Below are 20593 nucleotides of genomic sequence, written 5' to 3'. Positions count from 1 at the left end.
CTCAGTAATGAGTGGGTTTTTTTCTTCTTTTCTTTTTTCATGTAACCAAAGTACTCAACCACATATTTTCTCCCATACTGAATAAAAAGACAGTCTTTGTAGTTCTGACATTTAGCTATACATTTAGAAAACAAGTTGCCACATGCTTTACTTAAAATGCATTTCCATTAACCTAAATTTTAAAAGTAAGATCCATACTACTACTAACTTTAAAAAACTGTATTCAAATAGGTCCCAAGGCTAATGGAAGCAATTTGTATACCAACCCAAACTGACTGGCCCACTTTTCAAATTACAGGTATGATAATCTTGTGGTTTTAAAAGGACATTTAAATTGAAAGACTGTGAATTTAGTACATAATTATACCAAGAGAACCCTTTAACTTGTCAACTTGTAAATCTAAAAGGCTATCAATCATTTCTAAAGAGGAAATAAACCTTAAAATTCCTTGACAGTGCTTACTTTTTATGTAAAAAAAAAAAAAGAGGAAAAAAAAAAAAAGGCTGCATAAAGTGGCCAGAAATCCATTTGCAAAAGTACATTGTTTTACATAGGTGAGTAAAAAGCCAATAATTACACCTCCAAAAGACATATAAATCAGAGTAAGTACTTCTTCCTCACTTGTATATTTTAAGTTGGAGTGAACTTCAGGTAACTTTTTTTAAGAAGATCTTTTTTCCCAAATGCAATGCTTGTTGAAGCTGTTAATAGAGTAGCCATTTAAGACAATGTAATCATTTTTGCAAATATGAGGTTTAGCCATTTCCCCACCCCCACCCCACCCCCCCCACCCCCCCCCCCCCCCCCCCCCCCCCGCTTCTCCCCGCCCCCTTCCAAACGGTAAACTTTCAACCTGCCTCTTGTGGAAATCAACTAAAATTACACCCAGGTGTACCAAATCTCTCTATAGTGGTCCATGAGTTAAGGCACAATATTTATTGTTCCTCCCATTTCATGAATTACTTTCTAAACCCTTGAGAAAAATTTTTTTTTCAAATTAGACTTGTAGAGAAAAAGCCATACAATTCTTTACACAGGGAAGCTGTGACTCATAAAATCCCAGTATTTAATAAAGAAATGCCCGAGAATGACAGGAATGAGCACCCAGGTTAAGCTGTATATCACATCTATCTCCCACCCATAATGCTAATTGACAACAAAGATGTTTAACCATAAAAAGAGCTTTAGGCAATTAAATGTATCATTTTAACTCTTGAAGATATGATTCAGCATCCTGAAAATTCTAATTCTTGGTTTTATTTTTCAGTGTAAGCCACCAATAAAACTTGACTTGTTGACCCACCCCTTGAGTTGTTTGCATAATGAATTAATTCCTACTGTGTCAAGAAACCCATGGTTGTTAATTGAATGACTGATGTATGGGAGGGGGGGGATATGTTTCTCTGACCATAGGAACAACTCACAACAGAATGACTGACATTCAGTATCCACAATTAAAAGAACTGATTCAAATATCATATGGAACTAATAGCTAAAGAGCTGAGGAGAAGTCATTCTGCTGCCAGAAAGAGTAATTGAATTAGATATATTAAACTCATTATTCAAAGAAAAATAAGCATCTAGTCTATGGAAGTATGCTCTGTGAGAGGAAATATTTCAGTAGAGGGACAAAGGCTTTTAATTTATTTCCCATGCCTTTATGATTTGCTCTACACTCGTATTTTTTAATATATTAACCTGCCCTCAATCTACATATTGAGTATTACAATGGCATTGTCGAGTGCTGTAAACAAAGGTAACGCTAAAGATATGCAAGCAAAGTTCCTTGTCTTAAATTCAAAGGTGCCTGATGATTTCTCTGACTGCAGTGACTAAAGAAAAAAACTAAACCAATTACTGAGTGAGAGGGGCCATCTGATAGAGATTGTTACTTTAAAAAAAACCCTGAAAACAGATTAACTGTCTAGGGAGGGGGATGGTTAAATTACGGCACACCCATAGGAATATGATGCAGTCCTCAAAAGCAATGCTTTTGGAAAAATAAATTTACTGGCATAAAATATATTGCTATGTCAAGAAGCAGATTACAAGAGCATATGTGCAATATGGTTACTTTTTAAAAACATGAACTTATACAGAGAATAAAGAAAAGGTTTCTGTGTATAAATTGCCTAACAGTAGCTATTTCTAAGAAGTGAGTCTTGAAGTGCTTTTCTTCCTTCTCTTTAGGCTGTGCATTGTCTACATTTTCCACAATGAACATATATTACTTTTATAATCAGAGAAAAAGGTTAAGAGCAAGAGAGTGTTCCCAGGATGGAATCTGACCTGCTTGTATAAAGTAATGACATAAGAAACTTTGCCTGAAAAAGGGTCTGTATACCCTTTAATAACATTGCCTAGGTTATTACAGACCATAAGAAAAATAAGTAGTATACTTTTGGCCAGTTGTATAAATATGTGACTATTCATAAACTCTCTGAAAATCAACAGAGAGAGTAACGGGGAGGAATCATAAAGAATGGCATATTTATTTTCATCAGTGGGGGTAGTCGTACCTTAGGGACATACATCTACTCTGCAAGAATGTAATATAAAGTCAATCCTTCAACAAAGTGACCTCATTGTATTCAAGCACAGGGCTCAGGGGGCACCAGAAGAAGAAGTGGGACTAGTCAAGTTTTTCCCCCTAAAACTTGAGAGAATTCCGAGAATCCAGGAGAGAAAGAAGAAAATTTAACTGTGCATAATTAACCACAAATAAAGCACGAGTATCTTAGGTTGTAAAAAAAAAAAAAAAAAACAAAAAAACCTGAAACTGTTAACTGCAAAAGGAATGCAATGATGAGAGCTTCTCATGTCACCCCACTTCCAAGCACCTAACCCACACTTTCAACAGGGCTCGAGAGGGTGTTCTCCTCAACCAGTTAGGGGTGGTAACGGAATAAGGGAGGCTCAGAGGTTTAGCAAAATCCATAATCCCAAAGAAGAAAAGCCTCAATTTTTAAATCAGCACAATAAAATGGGAGCCATGTTCCAGCTCCCATGGCCAGGCCTCCCTCCTGCTCAGCAATCCGTTCTCTTGCCTCCCTGATGGTCAGATGGTGGGTCACCACCGTTGCTCCTCTTTTCTTTTTTTATTTTTAAATTAATTACTTTATGCCTGTGTTGGGTCTTCGTTTCCGTACGAGGGCTTTCTCTAGTTGTGGCAAGCGGGGGCCACTCTTCATCGCGGCGCGCGGGCCTCTCTCTATCGCGGCCTCTCTTGTTGCGGAGCACAGGCTCCAGACGCGCAGGCTCAGTAACTGTGGCTCATGGGCCCAGTTGCTCCACGGCATGTGGGGTCTTCCCACACCAGGGCTCGAACCCGTGTCCCCTGCATTGGCAGGCAGATTCTCCACCACTGCGCCACCAGGGAAGCCCTGCTCCTCTTTTCTGACACTAGGCTCACACTACCCTTCACAGGACCACGTGGATTTATAGAGTGATCAGGCTACTGCGAAGCCACAGAGATTTGCATTCAAGATGTCTTCCACTGTCCTGTTCAAACTTAGAGGTAGATACATATTAGCTGAGTAAGCGCCGTAGGACCTCATGGAGCTGTGTACATACCCTACAGGAAGTCTGAAACTTTCCTATAAATGCACAAAAGGCAAGATTAAATGCTTCTACACAGGAGCAAGCTTGTAGGGCAGATGTATCAGCTGAGATTTCAGAAGGGTCCTCTCACAGCTATGACAGGATACTGGGGAATGGGTATAGGGAGGAAGTAGGGGACCCATGCATGGGGCAGGCTCAGCTGTATCAAAGTCATTACTTTTCAAAAGGGAAAAGTTAGTTAAATATTTTTAAAAAACATCAAACCACTTCATGTGGCCTTGTGTGGGGTCAGCTTATAAATGGCTTTGGGTACCTACCCAGTCTCACAATCTCAGACTCCCCTAAAGGAAACCAGTAACTTTCCATACAGAACCAGTCTATGCAGAGCCCTTCCCCTTTGGGCTTCAACCAAGGTTCTGGTCAAGACAGAAGAACTCTGGTTATACAAAGCTATTTACAGTGCCCAAATGTTCATGCAGCATGAAATGCTATATGCAAAGAAAATTTAGAATAATACAACTAGATTTTATGTCCTACTAATAATGACAAGATTATAAAATTCATTCAAAACATCTGGTAATGGGTAAATCCTTACCAAATGTATATGTGAATTGTGGCCTTTTCATGCCTTTAGTTGTCTTCTTTTTTTTTTTTTTTTTATCCACAAACACATCAAAGAAAGAAAATTCTCTTTAAGGGGATTTATTTGCAAATTAAAACCATGTAGTCAAGACAAATGCATTCTCAGTTATTAGAACTGATTTTTCTCTTTTCAGAGTTGCCTTTTAGAGAAAACACTCCTCAGTCCTCCTTAACTTCTGGAATACTTATCCCTGGAAACAATGGAAATGAAAGGCAGGACAGTTGTGTTCCCAAACATCAGGGGAAAAGTGGTTTGGGTGCCATTCCAACGTGAGCGCGCAGAGTTCCACTGCTTTTATAGCTCAGTGACTCACTGTAGCGCTTTAACATATTTCTGGGGTTTTAATTTCCTTTTTTCAATGGTTATGTGACATGATGTCATTTTGACTGGAAATAAAAAGAAATGCAGATATTAGAAAGGTAATATTTATATTCTATTGCCATTTAATGTCCAAACAAATATCTAGACTCTATGCCAAGTAATAAATAAAGCCTCATAGCAAAGGCAATGATAAAACCAGCACCTGGGTCTCCAAGCTTCCCTGGTGACTATATTTGAACTAAAGGAATACAGCAGAGCATTTCCCTTCGAGGCAGATCCATTCTGGGCATAAGAGTTATTATATATGTGTTAGGCGGTCTTTTTGTTCCATAATGGCCCTATTTTTCCCTCAGTCACTAAATTAACAACCAGAGGTAAACAATAAAACAGCAAGTTATCTTCACGAACCTATCTTTAAGACTGACTTTAAAAGATATAAACCGCAAAATCAACCAGAAACCTAAACAAGAGCCAGAAATACGGTCAAGGAAGAAATGTGTTGCTTTTCCAGCCGTTTGGATGTTTCATTCCTCGCCTAGATGTTTAGTGCACACATGGTATTCCGGGTCATCTCTTCCTGGAAGGGATACATTCCCTAAGAAACCTAACACCAAGTCCCTTGCAAGCAGAGCCCCTACTTTCGGTGTGAAATGCTTTCACAGCCTGGCACCCTGCCTCAGGAAGGAGGTTCAGGACAGCTTCGGGAAGAGGCTCACTGAACTGCAGAAAGCTATAACTGAACCAGAAGGGTGTCAGGATGAAGCCAACATGGGCAGAATTTACCAATGTAGGAGCCAAAGGAAAATTTCCAAACTGGCTTTCAACATGCTCTGATCTCTTATTTGTAGTTTTCAAACCTCTTGATGTGGAGCAACAACACTAAGATTCAAAAATCAAGCACAGGAAGTAATACTTCTCTCTACCGAAGGTACCATCAGAGGTATTGTTGGCTTGTGCGGCTACGTTCTCTTTACAGAGACTGGAGCCAGAGCCTGCAAGGTAAAGACTGAAGAGAGAAAGAGATTTGCAAAGTGGATCAGAGCCCAGGATGAAAAAATACAGGGGCTCTGGGAGAAAGAGATGGAAGACCCTGAGGACTGTCACTTGGAACGCAAAGGACTTGCGTATGTTAGGAAATGAATAACTCTTCCAGAAGCAAAAGCAATCAAGAGCAGGAAGCAAGAATTGAGTGACTCGCTTTTGTTTTTCAAAATGGAAGTAGCTTTACTGTTTTTCGAAGTCTAAAAGGAATATACTCTTATTGTATAAAAAATACAAAAGAAGCACAAAGAAGGAAAAAAGCCTCATAATACATATACTCATATATAATCACTATTTCTATTAATATGTAGGCTTTCGGGCATTCTTACAATACTGTTTTATATAAATATAGATTATATACATATTTATATCCCCCTCATTCTTTTTAATGGTTGCAGCATATTGTAATTATATGGATGGCCATAACTTATGCAACAAATCCCCTGTTAATGGGGATGTATTTTTTCCTCAAAATTTTCAGGAGAAATTCTTAGATAAAAGAATATATACATTTCAAGACTTTTGATACATATATTTTCTAACTATCCTTCCTAAAATTTATACCAATTTACATGTTGACAGGTTACTTTTAAAGGCATCTGCAAAAGAAAACAAATTTTTAAGACTGTGCATCCTGAACTCAATTATTCTCTAAGTTATAAGGACCTATGAACGTTTGTAATAGATGTTAACGATCACAATGATTTTACTTGGAGAAGTGTCATTTCAAACATACCCCGAGGTCATATAAGACACTTCTCCCAGTAATATCAAAGTGCTTTATAGACATTATCCCACTGAGTCTTTCAATATGCCCTTGACATAAATGTCAAAATTTATTACTCCCTATTTGAAGGTGAGAAACTGAGGCACAGAAAGAGCTGGCTGCATGAATCAGAACAAAAACCTCAGTGCTTCACTTACTATGCCAAGATGACTATTTTATTTTCATATTGATAAATCTCAATTTGCAGCATATTGACAAGTCCAGCTACCAAATCAATTAAATGGCACCTTTTTTTTTTTTTTTTACTAAATATCTATGAAACAGAAATCCAGCACTATGAGGAATCCTGGTGCCAGACTCCTGACTTCACACGGGTAAACAATCACTTGGCCTGATTTCTTAAAGCTTACCATGTCAACAGGCACAAACCTGTGGGAGAGGCCACCCCGGCATTTTAAACTTGCCCCACAAATAATCAAGAAACCATGCTTTCTGTTTCATCAACTTCTCCTTACAGGTCTGAGCTGGGCTCTCAAAAGTTGATTTGTCTTTTGAGAAACAGAGACACATAATGCTGTTGAGATACATTAAACCAACTTATTTCATACCACAACCAGTTGGTATTTTCTAGAAGATCCTTGGTGAGAACTCACTGGCAGAAGTGGAGCATTTCTTAAACAGACCCACTTTTTGCCCTGGAGGGTTATACTCTATCTAAAATGGGAAGTAGGTGAATGTACAATAATTAGGGAAAACTGTATTGCTCTCTAATTGTGATAAAGTTGATGAGAAAAGTTGCCCCTGTTACTGCATATGATGTGCTCTGTACAGCTTGGCCTTCCAGGATCCTTAATTTAGATTTCCAAGTCTGATGCAAGTATAAAACTAAAATTAAATCCCTCAAGCAAACAAAAGCTTGAATATCTCCAGGAATTTTTTTTTTTTTTTTTTTTTTTTGCCTTTCAATCTTTTTCATTTTGGAGGTTTTTTGTTTGTTTGTTTTTTAATTCATCACTTATGATTAGGTTTCAAAGCCAGATTGGCTCAACTGAACGAGAAGAGGATGGTTGTCGCTGTGTAATGGATGACGGTGTTTTAAGTATTGGAGGCCAACACACTCTTTCTTCTTTAACGTTCAAAGATAAATCCATCATTTTCTTCCCTACTGGCATATCTTCTGATATAACAAGAGTAATATTCCTTCTATAATTGTTCTTTAGATTTCTTCCCGAAGAGTTTTGACAATAACTGTTATCAAGGGGGTAAAATCACCCAGGCTGTCTGATAAACATGTTTTCTTGTGTCCCCACCCCAGCGAGTGCTTGACACGGTACTTTTATCATCCAGCGTGTATTCAGAATGAGCCTAGAACAGCAATTGCCGGGAACAGGCAGGCGATAAACTGCATTGATTTAACACATCTTGTTTTCAATCATGCTTGGATTTTCTGAGCACGCATTTTTCCTGTACTTTGACTTGTAGCTTTTATCTGACGAGCTGATCCCTTTTCACTGGAAAATGAAAAGGTCGCACAATAAGACACGGTTTACTGGAACTTGAACACGCACCGGGGAAAGTATTTTAGATAAATACTGTCAGACATAGTGGAGCTGAATTTCAACAACACAACTGTTAAACAACAATACTTATTACTCTCCTAGAACAAGCTACCAGCGTCTTATGGCTCTCAGCAGGGAAGAGCACCGAGTCAGGCTCCAAAGCTCGGAAACCCTTCTCTGCGCCTTTTGCTAACCGAGCAGAGTTCTGGGCCGAGGTCCCACTTATTATTGTTAATATCACGGTCTTATGTGACAACTCAAAAAACTACTGCCACTGTCACAGAGCTGTCTCCTCTAAACCAGTGGGCAGGCTTCAGAAGAGCCGGATGATGAAGTTACAGCAGAGTTCTGCAGATAGACTGGGAGGAGAGAAAAAAATCCGAAGAAAAGTGACATGAAAGTGATTCCAAATAATCCATTAATTCTCCTAACAAGACAGGAAAGTACTTGTAACTGGCAGATATTAGAGGATTAAGTGCTTATTTGGTTATATTTTAATGGACTCAAAGAGAACGTATAACAAGCCTGCTATGTGGAGCGTTAACAGTGGTCTTGCAGATGAGCCTAGAAGTTTTGGCCGACCTGAACTCCAACCTAAATAGCATTTGATATAAAGTAAATGAAGCCAGCCTTCTGCAGTATTGACCCAACCTAAGTGATTATTTTTACTGCATGTCATTAGCCTTCGACTCAGCCAGAAAGTCTCCTCTGCCTGAATGTTTGACACTGGAACCCTTCCCTTTATAGCCTTGACACACATTCTGAATATATCTCTATTCATTGTCTGCTCCAGAGCTTCTTGAACTTTCTCTGTTCACAGTACCTTGGGTGCCTCAGTAATCTTTTCACAGAGCCCTCAAGCCAAAAGAAATGCCCAACAATTCTGTTTAATTAACTACTTAGGTCCAAACAGCTTAATATTGTTTATATCCTAACATCTTAATATTTATATCCTTAATATTTATATCCTAACAACTTAGCAGCCATTTGAAAAAATTACAAAGAAATGGAAAGAAAAAAATAATACAATAATACTTTCAATTCATCCTAAAATAATCCCAGGGACTTACTCATGGGATGTGAGCTCCTGCTGAGCACAGGACAACTTCTCAAAGCCTGGAGTGAGACTGGACATCGACGCCCTTTTTTCTATTCCACCTTGATTTTCACAGGACGCTTCCCTGAATCACAGCAACTGCTAAAAACTGAGCCTGGCAAAGCTATGACACCATCAAAAGGAGCGCAGTGCAATCTGATGTTGAGCTATGAGCTCCCTCAAACTAGCAGTTTGCCTGGTACCTGACAGACTTAAAGTATCACTTGTTTCCCCTCAGATTTAAAATACCCCACATCACCCCTGTATGTTTGAAGGGACACCTTGGTGCGTAAGTTTAGGAAACATGGATCTACTCAGAAGCGGAGAATCGACTAAATGCGAAGAGGCTATGAGAATCCATTGCATTCATTCATTGTGTCTTTTCTTGTATTATTAATGTAATAAGAGCATCAGCTAACACGTCCTGAAGACTTAGTATGTGCCAAGCGCTTTACATGGACTAACCTATCTGATCTTTACCGAAACCCCAAAGGGAAGTATTATTGTTATGCCTGTTATACAGAGAAGGAAACTGAAGCCTGAAAGAGTTAAACATCTTGCCTCGAGCCACAGAGATAATGAGTGAAAGGCTAGAGATTTGAGCCCAGGCAGTCTGCCTCCCAAGCCCTGCTCTTAACCTCTTTGCTAGAAAAGCCTAGTTAGGATAGCCAAGAGGCCTCCAGGATAGGTCTCTAACAATTTGGACCTGCAGTACTCTTCTAATGCTTTTCTTGCTCCCAGTATACCCCTCTATGTGCAGTCTATTCTAATTCTTTTCTTTGTCCCAACTTATGTCCTACTCCAGCCCTCATCTGACATGCCCTCATTTCTCTAACAGTCCACTTCTTGCCTCGGTTCCAACCCTTTTGGGGTAAGACAGAGCTAGATTATCATCCAGGCTATGTCACTGACCAGCTATGTGCCTTTTGGAAAAGTCACATTCTTTAAGTCTCCTAATATGTAACGTGAAGCTGTGATGTGATACTCTTTGTATGATGCTTTGCACACAATAAATCCTCAATAGGCAGTTGTAATTACTAATAACAGAATACCTGACATGTGCTAGAAACGGGGGAGGTGTGGGGAATACAGGATTAATTAGACATATTTACACATTCCCCACTGTCAAGAAACTCCAGAGTCTAGAGGGGCAGAAAGACAGAAACAGAATGCTACAACAATGTGATAAATACAATGTGAGGATGCCGTATTATAGGAGAACGTCGGGCATGCTTCACTTGTCCTTGGGGTTCAGCCTTTCTTCCCCTTACTCACACTAACTGGAAATTACAATTCAAAGAATTCCACCACCTCTGATTCTCGAATGTTACTCTGAAACAGAGCTCTGTCTGGAATAGGACATAACGGCTTTAAAACAATATAAATTTTGTGACAAAATGGGAACAAAATACAGGTGGGAGACACCTAATTAAACTGGGATTTTTTTTCCCCAGACTTGAGATGTTTTACATTGCTTAATTAATTCAATAAGATTGGACGCTTGCTATATACGAGGCCAAGTGCTAAAGGAAATGAAAAAAAAAAGAGAAGTACAACACAGGTCCTTCCCTATGCTTCTCCAGCTGGAGATGGTTCCATTTGAAAACTCTCCTACGCACTGTGATGTGCCCTTGGGAGTTTATTTATTTATTTCTTTATTTTTGGCCATGCAGTGGCTTTTGGGATCTTAGTTCTCTGACCAGGGATCAAACCCGTGCCCCCTGCAGAGGAAGCAGGGGGTCCTAATCACTGGACCTTGAGGAGTTTATAATCCAGGGAAGACAGGCCTATAATCAGCCACTCAAAAAGATACAAAACTGTAGCATTACTAATGTAGTAATAGTACATTGCACAGAAGAAGGAAAAATAATTATCTGTACTGGAGCCAAGGAAACATATACCAAAGAGGTCATATCTGAGCTGGATGTATAAGGATAAGTAGGATTTTTCTCCTGAAAAGGATGGGAAAAGAATCCGAGGCAAAAGAAACAGCAAGAGCAAAGGCACAGAGATATAAAAGGACATGATGTGTTCAGATAAGATTAGATATTCCAGTTTGGAAAGAGCATAGCTTATATATTGGGAGTAGGGTGTTGAAGAGTAACTGTGAGTAATAGTATTGGCCTTGAGTGCCTTGCTAAGAAATTTACCTGGTAGGTAACAAGGGGCTATTAAAGGTGTTCCATATCATAGGAGAGATACAAGTAGATCTATATTTCGAAGACATAACCACAGGAGTCCAGTAAAAGATGAATTTTAAAGTCAGAACTATCACAATAATCCAAATGGAAAATGAAAGACCAACTAATAATGAGGTGGTCATGGAGAAAAGGTAGATTTCAGAGATATTTTTAGAACAGAAATTACATGAATTTAGTAACATGGTAGATGTGAGGGATTAGAAGAGAGTGGAAGATGACTCTGATATTTCTAATTTACCTGACTAGATGAACAGAGTAGACATTTATCAGGATAAAGAATGGAAGAAGAAAACTATATATGGGAGGAAAAATCGTGAGTTCTCCTTCAGACATGCGGAATTTTAGACACCAATAGGATATCCATGTGAAAATGTTTAGTAGACAGTTGGAAATAAAGGACTGATATTCAGGAAGAAGATCAAGGATGGAGTTAATTTTATGGGTAACACTGAGATACGGGTAATAGCTGAAAACATCGATGTGAGAGGAGAACCAAGGACAGACAGCACTATGGGGAGCACCAACAGTTAAGGAATAATTTGAGAAAGACTCAGAGACAAAAAGAACAAAGGCAGGTCAAAAAAGTGGAAAGAATGTCAGGAGAGAATAATGTCACTGAAGTCAAATGAGGACCTTAAAATTGTCCACACTAGCTAGTGTAGCTGGGTAATCAACCAGGAGAGGTCTGGGGAGAAGCTGTCAAAGGAGACCACTCCAAAATGAAGACTCGTGAATGCTCTAACCCAGAGGCTCTGGTTTCCTTTGGTCTCACTCAATAACCCCCAAATACAAAGATCTGAACACATCAAGTAAGTAAGGGATGATGGCAAACCTGTTTGCCCAACTGAAGCTTAGCTAATCACAAGAGGTGTAGGAGAGATGAGAGGACACTCAGCCCTGATTGGAGTCACTTCAGTCCTAAAGGAAAGTGTAGAACTCCAGGTGCCCTGAGACAAAAACGATGATGCGAAGTTCACCGCTAGCTTCGGCCAGTTTCTGTTAGTACAGTAGGAGCGGGGAGGATGATGGGATTTTCCGTGGCTGTCGAGTTTTTCTGCTCCCAATCTTGAAGCCTGTCTTTTAAGAAGTGGATGGAACACAGCTGATCTCTCACAGCACCCCAGTGAGGCGCTACTGCTTCTAACCCACTCTAGGTCTGGACTTGTGAGCCAGGAGGACTGGGTCTCCTGGCCACAAAATACTTACAAAATACATTTGTTTATGTAACCAGAATTTAATCTTCTCCTTTGGACGTCGGTGGTCTTAACAGTTGTCCCTGGTGACTTACAATCAATAGTTGTTTAGTTAAGCAATCCGCTTGTTTTGGAGTAACAGTTATTGTGTGGGCAATGGGTATGTGGTCACTTCTGCAATAACCCCACATCTCCTGATGCAGTGAATGTTACAATCAGACGTTTGTTGCTATTAGCTCACGAGATGCTGGAATCCAATTTTGAAAAGCAAGTGATAAAGCACCACATAAAAAATAATGGTGTAATTACTTCTTGGTCAGGTTAAACCTACTGTGACGATAAAAACCAAAGGGAGCAGCAAGCAGCATAAGTGGGTTTGCTGTAAATTTGACACCGGTTCTGACCTCCAGCGAGCAAGAAGCTTGAAGCTACCCACCTAAGCCAGGTACACAGGAGAATACTTATGTTGCATATCTTTACCAAGTCTCTGTTTAAAAGCACTTTAATGAATGTACCCCAGGAATGCCATGGCAATTCTCAAGAGCTAAAGAGAATGGACCAGTCACTAAATTACTGACCTCAGGGCTTTCAGGTTCCCATTTGAATTCAGGCCCTCAAGAAAAGGGATTTAGAAACTTCATGGGAGAGTAATCACCATGCTGGTACAATCTGTTCTCCAAATGTAGAAGAAGAAGAAAGTAAGGGGGTCTAATTGGAACATGGACCACACTGTCCGAGAGGGGAAGGAAATTCTGGCTGTGCTGTAGGAGCAAACACTGGTAACCCACCGATATGCGCAGAGGAAACAAACCAGCTTCTGCTTGCAGGCTGTGATCTTTCACATCTCATCCCAAATGCTTGAGAGGCTTCCTCGATCCACATGAAATAACCGTGGGCGGGTGGGTGTAGGGGGTGGGGGAGAGCCTTAGCCACAGTTATGACAAGAACTTTTAAGGATGGCATGGCACAGTCCATGTGTAAAGATATCATGATTGTTTTCACTTGCTGCCTTTGATTATTTCCAGCTCTTGGGAAAATATTTAGTTAATATCTTTGTTTAGGCACTCTAAGAGTTGCAAATGGTTCTCCTATGGTTTGTGCATTTTGAACAGACATTCTGACAGGATGCTGAAGACAGCATGAGCCCGCTGGTAAAGCAACAGCAGGCTAAGTTTTACTAACGCAAGTGACTTCTATAGGTTAACTTTTCAATGACAGCAATGTGCACGGAAATGCGAGTACTGTTGTACGCTGATGGTTAGAAACGGGTATGAGCTTTTTGCAGGGCAACTTGGCTATCTATGGGGGGAGAGGATGAAAGATTTAAGTTTAGAGACTAAATCATCATGAGTTTGGAGGCATCTCCAAATGGAGGCCCGGAGGCCACACAAACCACTTCTAACAACACTGTTTTTCCAAGTGGACACAGGCTCCCGGCAGTCACACCAGCCTTGTCAGCCTTCAGAAATGCCACCTTGTGTCTCAAGAAGACGCTGTTCTTGTTCTGACTGCCCTGGACCCTCCTCTTCCTTCAAACTGGAAATAGACACTGAAATTCTCCAAACCGAATCTTCCAATTCTGTCTAGATTGATGGGTGCGATGGGGTGGCTTAAAATGAATAATAAATGAGAACAAGGGAAAAGAACTGACCTCCCTTCCATATTCTCTCTCTGCAATCTGCCTGTCCCATTGGAGGCTGGTGAATTTAGAGGAAATGAAAATACATATTTAACACCATGTGTGGAATTTACTTTTCCTGAGGCCACGGTGTCAGATATTGTTGCTGGGTTTTTCAGAGGGCTGGGGCATAGCTGCAGGGGCAGAGACTAGGCTTGATAAACTGCTGACCTATTCCCAGATGGAAAATTTTTACGATTATATTGGGACAATAGGTACTGTGGCCCTTTAAGAACAAAATCAAACATACTGGATTGCATTTTTCGAAAGCTACCGAAACAGCTTTTAGGGAAGAATACATTCTTCTAAGTCTCCTTTCTAAGCCTGGAATTAACAACTTGATCTTGATGCAGTCAGGTAGAGGGGCAAAAGCACATCCATTCAATCAACTTCAGAACTTTATTGCTGCAAAGATCCTTCCTTTTACAGCAAACACAACCAAGCTTGGAGACCCTAACTGATCAATGCAAGATCAAACTGCTGGTTAACAGTTGAATCAGAAAGTAAAAACTCAAATGTTGGAACCTAATTCACACCAGGTCCCACATCAGTCCTCCATATAAGCTTGATTTAAAATAAAAAGGATCATTTACTGAGAAGTAGTACGAGGCATTTTAAATTTAACTTATTTTTTTTCTTCAACGGCCCCAAAGGTAGGTATTCCTGCTTTAACAGATGAGAAAACGGAGATGGCGAGGGGTGGGTAGGCAATGAAAAGAAGCGTGACTGGGTTATATCTATGAAAAAAGACATCAAACCTGCCCTTTAGACAACATCCTCATTAACAGATCCACCTCCTTTAACTACTGACCATTTCAAAGCCAAATGGCCCTGCCATTTTATAAAATGAATACTAACTGCAAGGAAGACCAACGAAGCCTCCCAGGATCTTGAAAGTATCATGGAGCATGTCTACAAAGTGTCCACATCTTTTTTTCAACCATTGCCAATCTTTCTTAAAGTCTGTTTTGCAAAGGCCCCTGGAATTAAAAACAATGTGCTCTAATGTGACTTGACCTAAATTCTTGAAATGGAAACGCGATAATAATTGTAGCCCATAGGAAATGATGCATAGTTAGAATGTACCAGAAGCTGTGCTCAGTACTATGTTAAATATCATTAATTCTTAGCCATCCTTATGAGGTCTGTTCTGTTACCATCACCATTTTTACAGATAAAGGAAGACCCTGAGAATGACAGAGATGTGATGGATCCTGCCCAAACTTTACAGCAGTAAGAGCGGAACTGGGATCCAAACTTAGGCAGTCTCCAGTGCCCACCCAGTTATTCACCCTTTACAGTGGACCGCCCCTGTGGAAGCATTTAGCTAATACATTGGAAGGGATGATGTTATCTTGCCTTTAAGGCACCATGGAAGAAAACAAACAATAAAAGATGTCTCAAGCAAAACTATCTGGTTTTGACTTGAAAGTATATATGTATACCCACATAGGCTACATAAAGACTTCCTGACTCCAGGAAGATGTGAGTTTAAAAAGGGAAACTTTCCAAAATGGATCACACCTAAGCCCAAAACCACTTTCTGTGAGGTGTATGGTGGTGATGTCACCCATAAAAGAGATGAGAAATGACACACGTTTCTCCATTACTACCTTCCACCTTGTTTAACCTCACCTGGCAAGTTTTCCTTAATCAAGGAACTTGAAAATTGTATGGAATCTTGAGGCAGCTCTGGCTAACACAGGTAGAATTCTGATATACTTTCTGCATTAACTGCTCATACCCAGAAAGGAGAAGGAAGCCTCTCCTCCTGGGTTGTCTTTTCACTGAAAAACTCATCTTAATTGAATCCACACAGCAGTTAACTATCTTCGAATTCACAAACCATTAATGCCCCATTTTCATAGAGTGTCATCTCTTCTTTCTGGCTTGTCGAGAGGCTGGCACTCTCCGGGCTGTGCTGCCAGGAATGTGAGATTCAGCAGGAATGGGGAGGGGACAGCAGAGAGAAGGGAGAGCATCAAGGCGCTCGTCTTCACCAGCAAACGAGCATTCTGGGGCTGAGCAGGGGGAACAGTGGATAATGCTGCCCTTGCAAAATTGACATCCTTCCAGCGCTGTTCCGTGTCAGCTGCAAGGGAATCACAAATAATGCCATCCTGCCATTCTTGGAATGTCAGTTAAGCAGGCTTCAAATGTGCCTACGAGGGAAGACGAGGTTTGCAAGTGGTCTTGTGGATGTAAAAAGATGGTATTAATGGTAAAAGGAAGGGAGAAAGAAAAACTGTTTGCACATTTCTCTCCAGAAATATCTGATCTGTTTCAAAGTTCCACTTTTCTTTCTCTCTCCAGGGCAGGAAGATCTAAGCACGGTCTTAAGGTGTGTCCCCAAAAGACTCTCGTTAGGTTGCTCCCTGTAGCACAGCAGGTACCCGTGAAAGAGACCCTGGATTAACTGCCCTTCTGTGCCGGGGGCAGCTGGTTTCTTGAGGGAGAATTATGCCAGCTGGATCTCTTACCGAGCGTGTAGCCTCTTGAAGTCAGAAGGGTGTGAGATTATGTCTCTGATGATGAAGATATTTATAATTAGACTTGGTACGAGATATAAGCATATTTCTTACTGCATGGGGAACTATTTGGGCTCTATCAACACTTTTTTTAAATGTCATGAAATTGTCAGAAACCACTAGGAAGACCCATTTCCCAAAATAGGCAATGCCATCTTTTAGAAAGCCTGATTTTGCTTTTGAAATAAACTCAGAATCTGACCATGTTCCCCTTGGCCACGATTCTAAAATCAACTATGACTGTAATTCCGTGGGCACAGAAGGGAGACTCCTGACTTGCCACAGCCTTGACCTTGGGCTTTGGTACTGAAGGTACCAAATCAGGTCATTTGAATCCCAGACCAACCACCCTACAATGAAATCTACATTTGGTAGGAAATGATGCGAAAGTAGGGTTCTAGTTCATCTGCTAGTAATGCCATTAGTTGTGACATAACCCCATAAGCTCCCAGACAGTTTAGGATTTAGAGGAAACAAAATAACAGTATTACATGAGGGAGATAAACACACACTGAATTAACAGCAGTTACGAGGTTCCTTTACGTGGCAGGAATATTTTCTTGGCATTGGGATTTAGAATGTGAACAAGGAAGGCTGGGCATGCCAATTCTCTGAGTTTCATTTGCCTGCCAGAATATTTAGAGGTCTGGGCAAGGTAAACTAACTCTCCCACGTTTGTGCTGAAGGCGACGTGCCACTGACTTGTCCCAATCTGAGTATTAACTTATCTTTCCTCATGATGACACCAACACTGAAACTTTATAGAGAGCTTATTTTATAGTCAGCAATATCGGGCACTGGATTTTATTTCCCTTTGGACAATATGATTGTGGTTAGCATAACACAGTGAATCCAACATCAATCCTCTGTCAAAAATAGTTTTATGAAGGCCAGAGGGAGGGTGGGCATACCAGAGGCACACCCAGTTGGAGATATATAAACATTGAAAGAGAAACTAACATAAATTCTGTAAACAACAGAAGTCAAAGCTTTCTTGGGGTCATTAAAGACCTACATTTTAATATTCAAACTGTAGGATATTTACTGAAATATCAGATCAATTCTTAAAGGATTGCTGGCCCCAGGGGGTCTTATTTGTAGTCCTCTCTCCAAAGTCCATTAGACAGGGTCCCTGTCTTTAGTAGAGTGGATCCAAATAAATTCTAAGAGAGGAAATAGATTCCATTCTCTCTGTTTACTTTATTACTATTGATTTCTGAATTCCCTCCAATCTCTTTCTTAACTGAGCAGATAATATACATTTAGTACCACAGGTAATTATCCCAAATGAATCCAGTTTGCAGCTGGGTGATAAAAAGGAGAAAGGACACTGACAGATTAAACACTTAAACATTAAAAATTATGGCTGATTGTATTAATATATACAAGAACTTATAATATGCTCACTTTATGGTTAGATAGTTTCCTAGGCTAATCACAAATTCATCTGTACACTTAGACATATCTTATTTCCACTATTCTATATTTTATAGCATTATCGTAGAGTACAAATGCTAAAATGATAAAAACAAAATCATTTCAAATATTTTTTAAACTCTACCTTCTACAGAAAGGAACCACTTAAACAATGTTTTTAAATATTTAAAAGGGATTAGAAAACTTAATTGCCAGAAATGACAATGGTTTTTAAAGCATCAAAGATAGAAAAGAGAACAAGGAGTGTATCATTTTTAAAGTATGCATAAAACAACTTAAATATCTAGCAACAGAGGAATGGATAAATAAATTTAGTAAACCCACACTGTGGGAGATTATGCAGCCTTTTAACACTATGTTTATGAAGAAGTTGTAATGCGTGGGAAAATGCTTAGTAGGCTATGTGAAAAAAACAGGATATAAAACTGTGTGTGTATACACATACACAGTATAACCACAAATATGAAAAAAATGTTTATATATTATTTGTTACACATAGAAAAATATGACAGAAATATATGAAAATGTTAGCAGTGGTTATCTCTGGGTGATGGGTATTGGACAATGTTCATTTCTCTTATCCTATCCAACGTTAGTCCCTAAATTTTCTGTAATTAGCTTATATTATTTCTATATAATATATACTATAATCACTATAATTACATAAATATATAATGTAATTACTAAACAAATAATAGAAAGATGGACAGGTGGACAACCGGCATTGGATGGTAGGTTTGACCCATGTTTTGTTTACTCCCGGTTCAAGGTTCTCTGGGAGCCCTCACATGCCAGGGGTAACTGTTCTGGCTCCTGTTTGAAAATCTACCCATTTATGGGTGAGTTTTCTACAGAGTCCTACCAGACTTGTGTAAGTATCAAACACTCAGGGATCATCACATTTTTAAAGAAGGAATATGGTTATATAGACACTGAAGTCCTTCTGAAAGACAGCACAGTGGAGCAGTTAAGGGGGTGAATTCTGGAGCCAGACCGCCTGGGTCTGACTACAGCTCCTCCACTTACCAGTTGAGTAACTCTGCAAAATGACTTAATCGCTCCATGTCTCAGTGCTTTATATGTCAAATCAGGACCTCTCTACCTCATAGAGATGTTAGGAGGTTAAATGCATTAATATCTTTAAAACGCTTAGAACAGTATGACATGGTGTAAATACTTAAATTATTTGTTAAATAAGTAAAATAAAATTTTGACTTGTATTAATCAGAATACAATTGCAAAGGAAGAAATGGACAAAACACATGTAAAACATTTGAGTTTTTGTGAGTGTTCTGATAAGCTCATCTGGGGCAGGAGTGTAACGTTCTGTTGAATTAAGGTCAGTACTCAGGACTGTAGTAGTTTTACATGGTTTTTCCATACTTGCCAAAGATCTGTCCATCATCCATTTCTAGGAATGTTGGTGATGATACTAAGGTTCAATGGGATACTTACTATGTGCCAGTATTGTTTGTAAAGCTTCCTTTGCTACTCTATACTTAGACTCTAACATAAGACTCAGAACTAAATAGGTGTAAAATAAATGTGTACTGAGTGAAAAAGCCAGTGAATGAAGTACTTCACCCTGGCTGCATCAAGTTGTCCAAATCTGGACATATTTCCACAAAGGGAAATATTAAGAACTAGAGTTGAATCAAGTGTTAAATTTCTTAGGATCTAAAACCTATTTTTACTGTTATGATACGGAGACAATGAGATGGCATTATCAAAAGAGCGGGGCAATGAAAAAAACTATTTATTCTGAGAAAAATGTTGTAGCTCAGCACTCAAATGCCTTCCGGGATCCTTTGCCTGGGGCATCCATAAGGACAGAAGGAGCAAGGGAAGTGGAGGTACCAAGACAGCCATGGCAGCACCAATAAATAGAAATAGCATGTCTCACTGGCCCTGTGGTTTTTTTCCTACCAGGTAGTGCATGACAAGAGAATGTCAAAGCAACTGAAATCAGAGACAACACTCGAAATAACGGTATAGAATGGTCAATTTTACTGTAATAAATTTCATTACTGAGAGAGGAAAACAACTATTTTTAGATGTCTATTGTTTTGTATGGATTTCAAAGTTACTCTTCATGCGTCTAATTTCTAAATTCATAGTATAACTTTTAGCATTTTGTGGAGGTCTTGGCTCCAAAGCAGCAAAAGAGAAGTGAAAGGTCCCATGGTTGTCAAATCTTGATAAGTTCTCAGTGTCACTTTTTTCAAATGTGGAACTGCTCAAACCACACAGATAATTATAGATGACCAGATTGTAACTGTTTTATTGCTTCTTTTTCCCCATAAATTTTAATTTTGGAAAGTTAAGTGAAAAATGTGGTTCCAATTTTCTACAAATTGCACACAATTCGGTTTTAACAAGAAAATAGAAAGAAAGGGTATGTTCTTTAAAGTGAATTATGAATAGAGTTTGTTTTCGCTTGCTCAACACCGCAAGAATAATAAAGCACAAAATTTAGAAAAGATGCCTTACAAAATGGAAATCATGAACTGTAGTAAGAAAAGCGTAGAGTAATTTTTTTATCTAAACATGGTTTATGCAATCTAACAGGATAATACAATTGAGCTAGTCTTTCTCCCTCTGGTGAAA

The 20593-nt window shown here is 39.4% G+C and overlaps 1 protein-coding gene across 6 annotated transcripts in view; it reads right to left on the bottom strand.

The window, feature by feature from the left end:
- Window positions 1–20593, bottom strand: part of EBF1 (EBF transcription factor 1) — a 395639-nt gene that overhangs the window by 34159 nt on the left and 340887 nt on the right. The window lies entirely within an intron of this gene.

This window comes from Phocoena sinus, chromosome 3 (assembly GCF_008692025.1).
Source record: "Phocoena sinus isolate mPhoSin1 chromosome 3, mPhoSin1.pri, whole genome shotgun sequence".
Lineage (NCBI taxonomy): Eukaryota > Metazoa > Chordata > Mammalia > Artiodactyla > Phocoenidae > Phocoena > Phocoena sinus.
This window is presented reverse-complemented; position numbering and strand designations above follow the sequence as displayed.